The 13,770-nt window shown below is 39.9% G+C and overlaps 1 protein-coding gene across 9 annotated transcripts in view; it reads right to left on the bottom strand.

The window, feature by feature from the left end:
* The window catches only part of ANAPC10 (anaphase promoting complex subunit 10), an 85,104-nt gene that overhangs the window by 25,467 nt on the left and 45,867 nt on the right, over positions 1 to 13,770 (bottom strand). The window lies entirely within an intron of this gene.

Raw genomic sequence — 13,770 nt, 5'->3', positions numbered from 1 at the left:
ATTTCAGCTCTGACTAAGTCAGTTATGATATATTGCGAAGGAGAAGTGGTCCAAAGTGGAAAAAAAACAAACAATTTTTAAACAAGTAACTAGCAATTTTAAATGGATTTTCCAGGCAAATCATGAAAAAAGCGACTCGCTGACATCCTTTAAAAACACCAAATTTCCCGGCTGTAATGCTTATCCTTAGCCCACTGACGCCGTCTCCATTTTTCTCCCCACTATAGATGTGCTCAAGGTTATATACGGTATATACACTATGTGATCATACTAGATCTATGTGCTCCTTAGAAGACATTCAAACAAGTATCTGCTAAATATTATAGGTCACAAGTGTAACATTCGTTGAAATTGCACCTCTTTTCTATGCAATTCCATGCTTTACATGTACAGAAATCAATGTAGGCAGTGGGCTACAAATGTGATAATGCACCAATGCTCTGCATTACTGGCATAAAAGAGCTCCAGAGAAAACATTTATATAATTTACATCCTCCACGCGGTTTCTAAGGCGGATCACTTTGTAAATGTACAGCATGGAGTTTAGGCAATGTATTTATCTGTCAGCACACACTGTACTCCACCCGCATTACACCACACTACTTATCAGCCAAGAAGTTCCCGACAAAAAATGAAAAAAAAAAAAATATTTAGAGGCTAAGTCAACATATACATACACACACTGTATATCTACTTCTCTTATCAGAAGATTACCCCCACCCTACACTTAGGGGCTGAAGGACTATCTGACTTTTCGTATATGTGACTATATATTGTGACTGGATAACGGAAGCTCCCAGGTTGATGAAGAGTTTGGTAAAAGCTCTGAACAGAATGCACTAGATGAGGCACCATAGCCTTTCAATGGTAACCACCTTTTTTTGATCAGCATGGCACTTCAAGTTCTACAAACCACTATTCTCCCCAGGCTCTTTTAGCCGGGTGCTTCACTCAGCTGATTTTGGTGAGCAACTGGCTGTCATCAGCTCACCTCCTCATCCTCCTCCTATGCTGTAAGCAGTGTTGCGCCAACCCTGTATTCCTCTGCTTGGGCCCCACTCGGCTACTTTTTCATTCCACCCAGCTAGAAACAAATTCTGGGTACACTGCAAACTGGGTACACTGCAAACACTTCATGTGGAACTCCAAGCTGGGAAGAAAAATACACTCACCTCTGCAGGGACAACTCACTCCCTACTGGAATATTGGTGATGATCTCCCAGACAAGTCTTTTGTGATAGCTGCCTAAATATGCAATTATCATGCAGCTCTTCCAGCATAAAAAGGCCTTTTACCAATCCAACCTCCAAATTAAGCACTTAATGACAACTGGACCTTTATAAACATCCAGTGTATTTGTGGAGAGTGCACCACCAGTTTGTTACTAAATGAGGCACATGTGGTATTTTAACCATGATGAGTTGTAGAATACATTTTGGTGTGTCTTAGAGCTTGGACACACATCACATAAAAAATAGGTACGGACAAACTCAAACATAAAAAAGTCATTTTCAAAATTATCAAATTCTGGAAAGTTTTAGCAAAACTACAAGAGACATATGTGGTAACATTTTAACCATGACAAGTAGTAGAATAGAGTTTAGAGAGTTTTACGGTTGAGGGCCATGTCTTGTGTATTCTTTTTAGTCACAATCAATCAAAGGCAATTACATTTTTGCATATTCTATACCAAAATAAAAGATTTGTAACATGAAAACAAAGTGACCGAATATGAAAGAAACAACATGTATTGTTACCTTAGGAACTTGGCTTTTAAAACATGTATGCCATGAGGGTATATTACTATTATTTTTGCAATTAAGGTCTTTTAATCATCAATAGTGTACAATGAGAAAGCAAAAAACAGAAAAAAAACACCTTTATTTCCAAATACAATATTAATACCATACATTGTGCAAGGAACATAATCTAAACGTTGTTATAATCAATATGGATAAGCAAATAAAATTTGTGGGTTTAACTTAGTTAGCGCTGTTTATTGTAAAGCTATAATGGATGTAAATAGAGAAATAGTGTGTTTTTGTGTTTTTTACCCTTTAAAATGCATTGAAAATAAGGTAATTACTAAACAAAATTATCACACACTAAAAGCCTAACTTGTCCTGAAAAAAACCCAATATATAGATCATTTAGGTGTGCTTCATAGTAATAAAGTTATTGGAGAATGAATGGGAGCAGTGCTGATATGTGAAAAGTGGTTTGGTCCTGAAATGGTTAAAGGTGTGCCACCACCCCCCCCCCCCCCCCAACTCCACCAATTCAGTGACGTGCTTCTTACCAGAGGTGGTTGATATGAAACTTAAATTTCCAAATCAGAAAATGTTTAAGTTCTTACTTTGATGTCGTAGAGATGAAAATCCAAACAGTTAACCTCAAAAGATGCAAAAGGTGTAACTTCCCATTATGTATAACAGTATAAAATCCTTGCTGCTGACCTGACAAACTGCACGGCCAGTGCAAACACTATAAAACAGGATTTCCTGGTTATGGTGATCAGTTAATGGTAATGTGTTGGCTAGCTTATTAAATCTGAGAGATGACAACGCCCACCCATCTACCTAACCTAAATATGCACGTACTTCCCCCCATGAACACACAAATGCAGCTACTAATTTTTGCACGTTTTGGGTTTATTATGCCTACGTGCTATATAAACAATTCAATTTGCATGCATTTTATCACTTCCTAAACAGGTTTTTGCTAGTGAGTATAATGGTCATATTAAACATGACATGTACTTGATCCAATCAAAAAGAGTTGGCACATCCAAAGTGAATCTTTATTGGTTCCATATAAAACATATAGCCAACATTTCAGAGCCACACATATGGCCCCTTTGTCAAGGCACAATTTGCTTGAAGGCAAAAATCTGTCTGCCGCTGTAATAAAAGCTCCAGTAGGGTTAATGGGAGAAGACACCTCAAGACCCTTGCTCGCATCGATGAGTAATCAGCAGGCAGCAGCAGCACTTTGTGGTATATGGCATATGTAGTGCTGCCGCGTGCTGAATACTCATTGCTGCGAGCAAGTGTCTTGAGGAGTCTTTTCCTATTAACCCTACTGGAGCTTTATTACAGCGGCAGACAGATTTTTGCCTCTTAGCAAATTGTGCCTTGACAAAGGGGCCTTACGTGGCTCCGAAATGTTGACTATAGGTTTTATATGGAACCAATAAAGATTCACTTTGGATGTGCCATCTCTTTTTGATTGAACACTGTACAGAGGGTGTCAACCCTCTATTTTGGGGGGACGAACTCCCATTAGAGACAATGGGTTTGATCCTGTATTGTGTGTGAGATAACACAATAACTGGTATGTACTTGATCCAGAGAATTCCAAATCAGAAAAAAAGAAAACAAAATACTATACTAATACTATTAGGTCTCTCTGTGATCCTCTGTGACGCTAACACTGCCCATAGATTGGAAGATGGGGCAGCAGATTTGATCATCAGATCGATCCCACTCTGATGGAATCTAATCAGAGAAGGATGTATTGCTGCCACATATGTGCACACAGATTTCCAATAGATTTCAACACAAGGTGTAATGAAAATCTGTGGAGCCACCTTCCGGGTCCCCAAGTTTTCCCCACAGCACCCCTCAGACCCTGTATCTTTCTCCATTTCCATGGGGGTACCTATAGCTTTTGACCCCACCGCATGCAAGTGATATCATTACATGTTGGGGGGGGGGGGGGGTAACTAGGTACTGTCACTGTGGGTGGCAATTAAAAGTAGATACAGGACATATAAGGAGGTGCACTGGCGAACTGGTGAGCCAAAACTACACTGCAACACTCATCACAGATCTGAGGGTTACACATGGGGGAGACCAGCCGAGAGTCCGTTGTTCTTTGGAAAATTGAACACCGCTACTGCCATGCACCGGACAATCCCTTTTGAGTGAGAGCTTTCCAGCATGCCAGATCAATCCTTTTGACAATCTGATGACAACATTGAGGCACTGATCTCTGCCAGATTCTATTATTATGACCGAATCCGCGGGAAAAAGGTAATGCATGGGCAACATTAGAATGTTGTGGAAACAACTTCTATAATATGATTCTGTGGTAGTCAATCAACCTCCACGGATACTGGTTGGGTTCAAGAAGCTAAATCTAGCTATGAATTACATTTGGTCAGTCAGCTACACTAGGGGATTTTTTTTTTTTATTGGAACAGAGGTTATGGATAATTAAACAAAAGACATGAAAATCCTGGCTTAGAGCAGGCCACATTATATGTAACAAACATTACAAAAAAATATACCAGTAAATGTTTTGCAAGTGGCAAGGCAAGTAAAAATATCAGGATTTTTTTTGTTTGTTTTCTTTAGGCTCAACCCACCAAGAATGAATTGTTGAGATGGCTGGGAAGCAGAAGAACAGAGGTATACAGGACTTTTATTTTCATTTAAAAACATTGTAAAGCAGAAAAAAATTGTAATTTCAAATACCTCCCAAACTACTGCACTATTACCATAATGAATTACTACTGCAGCTGCAGATGAGTGACAGAAATATCTAAACTTTAAGCAGCATGGTCCTATTTGTACTAACAAAATGATTACCAAATGTAAACTGTTGTGAGGCAATTTATTGTAAACATTCATCAAATGCATGGTCAACCTAGTGGCAGACAACCATAAACATGAACCAGAGGGCAAGACAGAGAATTCCATAAATAGGAGAAGCCCAAACCGCATGATGTTCCCATTATACAGTTAGGAAGCCTTTTACGTGACAGAAAAAGGATAATTCCGTTACTCTCACTTTCCAAACAAGCAAACTGTAAATTAATTCCTACCAGTTTCAAACCATATTACCATGTTAGTTTAATTTGGCATTAAACGAGACAAAAACGACATCCAAGACGCTTTAGTGTAATACCACAAGTAATAGCAATATGATCGGTATAGCAAGTTAAATGTGCAGCCCCCGACAAATCACGTAAGCCAGATTTATAATTTCTCTACCAGATAAATCTTTGTATTTATTCATGACACAAATCAAACATTAGACATCCAAACAAGGCACAAAGCATGACCAAAGAGACACAAATCTTTATTGAGGGATAATATGGGGAAAGAAGCACTCTGGTGTATGTATAAAACTATTTAAAAAAAAAAGAATAAAATGGAAAAAAGGTTGAGGGGGCTTACCCTCAGTGATGAAAACTTTTGTATAAACAGTTTTTATTTTGCACAGGCAACGCGTTTCGCAGGTCTGAGCCCGTTTCCTTAGGCCAACAAAAGTGCCAATTGAAAAAAGCCATCCAGAATAGGGAGTCTCTCTCTATTGAGGGATATTTGTGTCTTTTTGAATAAAAAACTATTTATGAGCTGTGGATCCATACTAAGGTACATAAATAATACAGGATTGGTTGGAGGTACAATAACCCTGGACTAAATATGCCACTAGCTAAATCAACTGCATGCTGTGAAATAAAATTCATGAATATCTAAAGTGCCAATGCAAAAAATGAATAAACCTCTGAGGGATGATAAAGTGCTAGACCTCTGTACTAGTATACAATGGAATAAGGTGCTGAACAGTGTGTGCCAAATACACTAAATTACCTCCACGAGGAACAACAGCTGTATATGAATGTGAAAGTCATCCTTGCCAAGAAACAAGCTATGAAGTGGATTCAAGTCCCGTGCCACAGCTCCCGACGCCCACTGTTACCTCACGTGTATCGCAGCACTGGCCACTTCACCTCTACATTTATTTTTTCATACATGGAGATATCAATGCTTTCTCTGAGGAAACAAAAGCTTCATTTTGTGAGCGGAGAATCGCCCACATAAAAAATAAAATACTCAAACTTTCAGTATACAGTCTGCCTACAATGAACTAGAGGAAGAAGCTAGAAGTGGCAAATATGAAGGACAGGAGAAGAAGGATCATCATACAATTCTGAGTCTTTCCAGAAACTGTAATGGCAGAGTATCTCAAAAGCAACAGAACATTGGGGTGATGAGCTTGAAAAATTAACTTCCTATAAGAGATTTGTTAGTTGACCAACAATACCAGACCCATAACTAAATTGATCACTCAACCACTCAATTGAACCACTCAATCACTCAATTGAATCCAACTCTTAAAATATTTAATACTTACCCCAACATCTCTTTTTTTTTTTTGTAACAGTTTTTAGGTCAAAAGGTGAAACAGGAGAGTATACAGCATCCAGATAAACAAATGTCAGTCAATAAATGTACATGAAAACATAACACAGGCTAATAAGCAGCACGGTGGCATAGTGGTTAACGCTCTCACCTTACAGCGCTGGGTCCCTGGTTCAAATTCTAGCCAAGTCAACATCTGCAAGGAGTTTGTATATTCTCCCCGTGTCTGCGTGGGTTTCCCCCGGGCACTCTGGTTTCCTCCCACATCCCAAAATCATACAGCTAAGTTAATTGGCTTCCCCCCTAAAATTGGCCGTAGACTATGATACATGCACTACACCATACATACATAGCCATATAACTATAGTAGGAATTAGATTGTGAGCTCCTATGAGGGACAGTTAATGGACAAGATAAATATACTCTGTACAGAACTGCAGAATATGTCGGCGCTATATAAATACCAAATAATAATAATCATAAAGTGGTAATCATAGCAAGAGGGACAGATGACACAGAAGTCTTCCATAAATAGCCTAATAAAAATCCAAATAATGATAATTTAGTCTATATCCCAGTAATAAAGGTGGATGAGTCGTATTTCCAAAAGGGGAGCTCCTGGGATTAACAGCCAGTGATGTCAAGTAGAAACAATAAAATAAATTCAGCAAAAGAAACAACAATAACAGTGTTACTGTTATTAAAATATAAATGAGAAGAGAATTGAAGAAGAACAGCGGGGTACATATCCCCTAAAATCTAGTGTGTGTGTGTGTGTGTGTGTGTGGGGGGGGGGGGGGGGGGGTCTGGTTGGGTCCCATGCTGAGAGGATACATTCCAAAAACGTGAAGTTCAAAGAGGAAAGGCGCCATAAATAAAAGGGGAGATAAATGGATGCTTGCCTGGGATGCCCATTATCACCAATCATTTTTCTGCCTTGATTATGGATAGAATCCCTGGCGCATTCAATCCGAAGGTAACATTTCTTGTCAAAAGTAGGTAAAAAGTCCCACAAGGTACAATTATTTGTGGATGATATAATTATTAAAGTAAGTAATCTTTCCATATTGGAAAGACCAAAAAATACTGCAACAATTCAGACACCAGATCTCTTATGACAAGGTGAACAATGTGTAGTTTATGTGGGGGATAAATATCTAATAAGTTGTTAACTTTAGATAGGTGGATAGCTGAATTAAATACTTGTGTATTCCCATTATTTTATCTTTCCACAATCTGTACAAAGCTAACTATGGGGCTTAACTGAATAAATGTTCAAAGGAACTGAAGAACCTAGCTAAAACAAATATCTCACAGTGGGAGAAGGAAAATTATAACAATCACAAAAACTACTTTTATTGAGAAAGCTATGTATTACTACATGTAAACTATTCTGAATAAAAGGCACACTGAACAATAAACAACTGAATGAGGGGGTGAAAAAGCATGACTTTCTTTTGAAATCATGATGACCAACGTGTCTAAGACCTCTTCCACAAGCGCCTGTCCTACAACTCAGACTCCCATCTGCCGGCAACCAAGCACCGTCCGGCTGCCATTTAATGCAGCAGCTGAATAGTAGCACTTGTTACCCCACACGTCGACATTTGTGGTTAGCCGTCAGCAAAAAAAGCCTCGCGTCCGAGTACGACCACTGGCAGACTCAATGTGACGGACGCCTCTTCTTCACTGCTGATGCCAAGCGCTTGGAAGTGCCCTGCCAGTTCAAAGGAAAAGCTGACAGGCAGTGATTTCACTGAATTCAGCAGGAGGTCCGTTTATTCCAACTATATCATTAAGCAGCAGTCAATCAGAACATGCTTTAGGTGGAAAATGAGTAATAAAAAGTGTGGGAAAGGTCTGCTATAATGCTAGAAGCAGTACAGATTAGGCAGTCATTGAGCACTCTTGGAGTTTACCAGGTTGCTAAAAATCAAACTGGGAATATACTGAAGGTACACGCCCTCACTTTGGCAGTATTGTTAGGGTCCTTTCATACAGGTGGCTGGCCTCGTGCTCAATGCTAGCTTTCAATATTGCTGACAGCTCCCAGTTTCTTGCATTTGGTTCCAGCATACACTTAGCACCCAGCTGCCAAAATACTCAAGTAGGGCGCCAGAAAAACGGCAAACAAAACCCGCAAGAAGTGAATCCTGTTTATGTGGTGGTCGCTGCCCCAAGTCAAGGCTTGCAACAGTTTTCTACCACTTAAGAACCACGTCATTTGACAAACACCACTAGCGGCTGCTCATATGTACTGTACTCAGTATTTGCATAGATTACTATGAATGCTCAATTTCCTATGAAAAACTAAGCATTCATACTGTAATGTAACCGTTGCACTTTAAAAGCAACTTGTTTGGTTCCTGAACTTAGTTCTTCAAAAGAAAAAGAGATAAAACAGAACCACTTAATCTGTGAATTAAAATAGATTATATACTGTGAACTTACTATTCTTTCCCCTAGAGGTCTGTGTCCCTGGCCACAAGTCCACTGTGATTCAGTCGTCTGCCATCTCCTCAGAAATAATCAGTGATCCGGCCAGGTCGGTGGCTTCTGCGCAGGAGCACGCGCTCTCGCGATTGCGGTACTGTGTCTAGAAGCGTTCTGTTATTTTAAATATACATTTAAAATACCAGGCTGGCTCGCTCCTCCAGTTCTACCATACCATCATCACTCACATGACATAGCCAAGCAGCTGGGTGGGGACAGCGGAAGCCTTCGATGTTAATTGCTGCTATTAGCGGCGCCCAGTGGACAATTTGGGTGCTGGAGGCGCCAGATGTAGCCAAAGCATCGGAAGTAGTGCAGATGTTGTCTGAAACAGCAGTGTTTAAGGACGCATTTGTCAGCGGGAGTAAGTGATCAGGCACATGGGGTTTGGATATTCTGTAGCCGAACCCCACATTGGCACTAATTAGGTTACCCATAGGCAGGGGTTAGCAGCAAGGACAGTCATACTATCCCAGAAAAAAAAAACACATACATACATTATATATATATATATATATATATATATATATATATATATATATATATATATATATATATATATATATATATATATATATATATATATATATATATATATATATATAGATAAATACTTGTTCTACTTACATAAGATATGTGTTGCACTGTCCACGTTTTGATGTCAGTGAATTTTTATATAGTAAAATAAAGAGAAAACGGTTCCTGGCATTTTCCACTTTTACTTCTTCTGACTGAAGCCAATCCGGATGTCATTTCCTCCCTTACTGTTTTTTTCTCCTAAAAATTGCACTGTATATCCAACTTCCTTTGTAAACACATGTGAGCACAGCATAAATCAGATTTCAGCAGCTTCTCCCTCCTCAGCTTTGTGTGACACTGAACTGTCCTCAGCCAATCACTGAAAGGCAGAAATGTGGGAAGGGAAATGACAAGCTTCCTTCTCGTCGGCAATGTACCAGATAGAGTCAGGCTAAAGATTTATTACAGCAAAAACATTTATGAATAGATTGGAATGCTTGCAATGCAGGGTCAGGGTGCAGGCTGCATAATAAACACAGAGCAGTGGGTAAATGGAATATGATTTTGTGGCTAACAATCACGCTTTAAGCATAGGTAGAGGTTGTTTAGCATTAGGCGTAAGTGGGGGTGAGACCCCTTAGTATGATTAAAAAAAATATGCCGCTGAGACATTACTAGCGTTCTCAAAACTTTCCCTATACAAAGTTAATGAGTCCAAGTCTTCCCATCTAGGCATCAATATCCCTAAAGCTACCAGAGACAGCTTTCCCTGGGCCCAAAAGTATAGAACATACCTAGCAATTCACATACCTGCAGCTTCCAGTGAATTGTACTCTGCTAATTTCCCAGATGTATTAAATGTAATCAAAAGGACCTATCACATCTAGCTCCCTTTCTCAATATCTAGGGAATATAGTGGTTTGCAAAAGTATTCGCCCCTTGAAGTTTTCCACATTTTGTCACATTACTGCCACAAGCCACAAGCATGAATAAATTTTATTGGAATTCCACGTGAAAGACCAATACAAAGTGGTGTACACGTGAGAAGTGAAACGAAAATCATACATGATTCCAAACATTTTTTACAAATAAATAACTGCAAAGTGGGGTGTGCGTAATTATTGAGCCCCCTTTGGTCTGAGTGCAGTCAGTTGCCCATAGACATTGCCTGATGAGTGCTAATGACTAAACAGAGTGCACCTGTGTGTAATCTAATGTCAGTACAAATACAGCTGCTCTGTGACGGCCTCAGAGGTTGTCTAAGAGAATATTGGGAGCAACAACACCATGAAGTCCAAAGAACACACCAGACAGGTCAGGGATAAAGTTATTGAGAAATTTAAAGCAGGCTTAGGCTACAAAAAGATTTCCAAAGCCTTGAACATCCCAATGAGCACTGTTCAAGCGATCATTCAGAAATGGAAGGAGAGTATGGCACTACTGTAAACCTACCAAGACAAGGCCGTCTACCTAAACTCACAGGCCGAACAAGGAGAGTGCTGATCAAAAAAGCAGTCAAGAGGCCAATGGTGACTCTGGACGCACTGCAGAGATCTACAACTCAAGTGGGGGAATCTGTCCATAGGACAACTATTAGTCGTGCACTGCACAAAGTGGGCCTTTATGGAAGAGTGGCAAGAAGAAAGCCATTGTTAACAGAAAAGCATAAGAAGTTCCGTTTGCAGTTTGCCACAAGCCATGTGGGGCACATGGATGAAACCAAAATGGAACTTTTTAGCCAAAATGCAAAACGCTATATGAGTGGTGGAAAACTAACACTGCACATCACTCTGAACACACCATCCCCACTGTCAAATATGGTGGGGGCAGTATCATGCTCTGGGGGTGCTTCTCTTCAGCAGGGACAGGGAAGCTGGTCAGAGTTGATGGGAAGATGGATGGAGCCAAATACAGGGCAAACTTGGAAGAAAACCTCTTGGAGACTGCAAAAGACTTGAGACTGGGGCGGAGGTTCACCTTTCAGCAGGACAACGACCCTAAACATAAAGCCAGGGCAACAATGGAATGGTTTAAAATAAAACAGATCCATGTGTTAGAATGGCCCAGTCAAAGTCCAGATCTAAATCCAATTGAGAATCTGTGTCAAGATCTGAAAACTGCTGTTCACAAACGCTGTCCATCTAATCTGACTGAACTGGAGCTGATTTGCAAAGAAGAATGGGCAAGGATTTCAGTCTCTAGATGTGCAAAGCTGGTAGAGACATACCCTAAAAGACTGGCAGCTGTAATTGCAGCAAAAGCTGGTTCTACAAAGTATTGACTCAGAGGGCTGAATAATTACGCACACCCCACTTTGCAGTTATTTTTTTTAAATGTTTGGAATCATGTATGATTTCCGTTCCACTTCTCACGTGTACACCACTTTGTATTGGTCTTTCATGTGGAATTCCAATAAAAGTGATTTATGTTTGTGGCAGTAATATGACAAAATGTGGAAAACTTCAAGGGCGCCGACCACTTTTGCAAACCACTGTAGCTGCATATAAAATAACGGTTTTTCTTTTGAGCCCTTGGCATAGCAATCCCTTGCAAGTTTTTCAAAGAACTGAAGAAGTTGGTAAAAACGTTGGCTTTCTTGCTCAACCAAAATGTTGGCACTAGAAGATAAGGAGGGCGGTCGAGTCGAGGAGTCTAAGCAATTTTTGGGTACCTGGAGTCACCTGTAGTTGGATGATTTTTGTACCAACTTCCCAACCCTGGTAAGTTTTAGACTAAGTAGTCGGATCAATTTTGGGTATCTGGAGTCGGTGGTTTCACAAACTGAGTCGTCAGATGATTTTTGTATAGACTCCACAGCCCTGAAGAGGAGGCTTTGGCCTCCAAAACCCTCTTCACTGTTATTATGCCTCTATTTTAGATATGCCTCTGTATTGGTGGCCAAACTATCCTGAGAAATATTGGGTTAAAATGGAAGAATCTTTAATTGGAGGGTCCCTTCAGAACTTGCTGTACTTAACTAGGGCAGGTTTACCTCCCTGCCAGCAGTGACACCCATTAATCCTGGTTATCCTTGCATCTTGGGTTTTCATAGGTGGGCTTTGGTCCACTTTTCAAACAAAGGTAAGGTTGAAACCTCCTCTTTCCTCCCTGATATCAGCTATCCCTAACCTGTACATGACTAGATGGTCTAGAGCAGGAATTGTGCGGCTAGATGACATTTTAAAAGGGCTCTCCCTTAGACTTGTCTCATATTCAAGATGGAAATAAAACCTCACTGATACAGATTATTTCACATATTACCCATTTATTATCTTCTCACACCTTTTATTTGCCTAGTGTACATGAGAATGTTTGGAACTTCCTTTCCTTCCCCAAAACTAAACAAGAAGGAGGAATAGCTTTTTGATATAATCTTATCAACAATGCGTCAGACTCCTCATTAAATAAGTTCCTTACAATTTGGGAATGTGATTTGCAGCAATCCATCTGTTTCACACAAAGAGAAGGCCCTGCCTAACTTCAAGAATATTTCAAATACGCCACACATATAGAAACTACAGATTGTTGATGAAATTGTCTTTTTCTGGTACGCTTCTAGATGTGGGTTGAGAATGCCCTAAAATATCCCCTTATTAGGACCAGGTATTCAAACTCATATCCGAAGTCGCAGGCAAGGTCAACCCACCATAACCTGTTCTTAATAGGTTTAGATCAGCTCCCTCCTCCATATGGCTTAGGGTCACTCATATTATTTGTGCTGCCAGACACCTATTATCTTATTGGAGACATCCCCACAATGGCCCAGATTACCCACCTTGTGGACTTTCATTTGAAAAAGAAATATCATCTGTATTTACAGCATGACATAGTCAAAACCTATGGTATGATCAATGGTCTTGACTGGCCAAAGATTCTCTAGCGAACTTAGATAAATTATCAAAGATTAATGAGTGAACATTCTTGTTGTGAGAGCCAGGTGAATTCTCTCAGCTACCTTCCTTACCTTACTACCCCCCCCCCCCCCCAAACTGCCTCCCCATTATTTTACCCTCTGACTAAGCAGATCTGCCCTCTGCAAATCCAGGTCATCTAGGTACTAGAGCAATCTATTATACTTACATGGTTATGATGCACTTTTCTCCCTATTCTGGGAGGAATAGCCAGGACTATTCATCATTTGTATTTTTCCTTTTGTACATTGTACTTGCATTGTTGCTTTATTTATGTCATACTTTGAAATTCTTGATATCAGCTATATTATTGATATATTGAGCCCTGTCTATACTAAAAGTATCAATAAAAAGTGAATGACAAAAAAAAGGACTCAGTGGGGGGAGGTTAGTGTTAGGCATAGATAGTGGAGTGTTGGTATGAGAATTAGGTTACAGTGAGGATAGTAGAGTATCGGTATAATTACCGTATTTCTATCAGGGGTCGGAGATAGCGGAATGTCAGTAAAATTACCAATATTTTACTAGCAGCTTCACCAAGTGCCCAAATCTCCAGATACCCTTTTTGATGTATGTGGGAGCAGCAGCCAGTCTCTCCCTGTATGTACAGATTACATGACTCCACCCACCAGCTCTCTCTTCTGAGAGTTTACAGTAACTCTCTGCAGCCATGCCTGCAGCTGTACAGCCGAGTA

The sequence above is a fragment of the Hyperolius riggenbachi genome, chromosome 1 (genome assembly GCF_040937935.1).
Source record: "Hyperolius riggenbachi isolate aHypRig1 chromosome 1, aHypRig1.pri, whole genome shotgun sequence".
NCBI lineage: Eukaryota > Metazoa > Chordata > Amphibia > Anura > Hyperoliidae > Hyperolius > Hyperolius riggenbachi.
The sequence above is the reverse complement of the archived record's forward strand: the minus strand, read 5'-3'. Positions and strand labels throughout refer to the sequence as shown.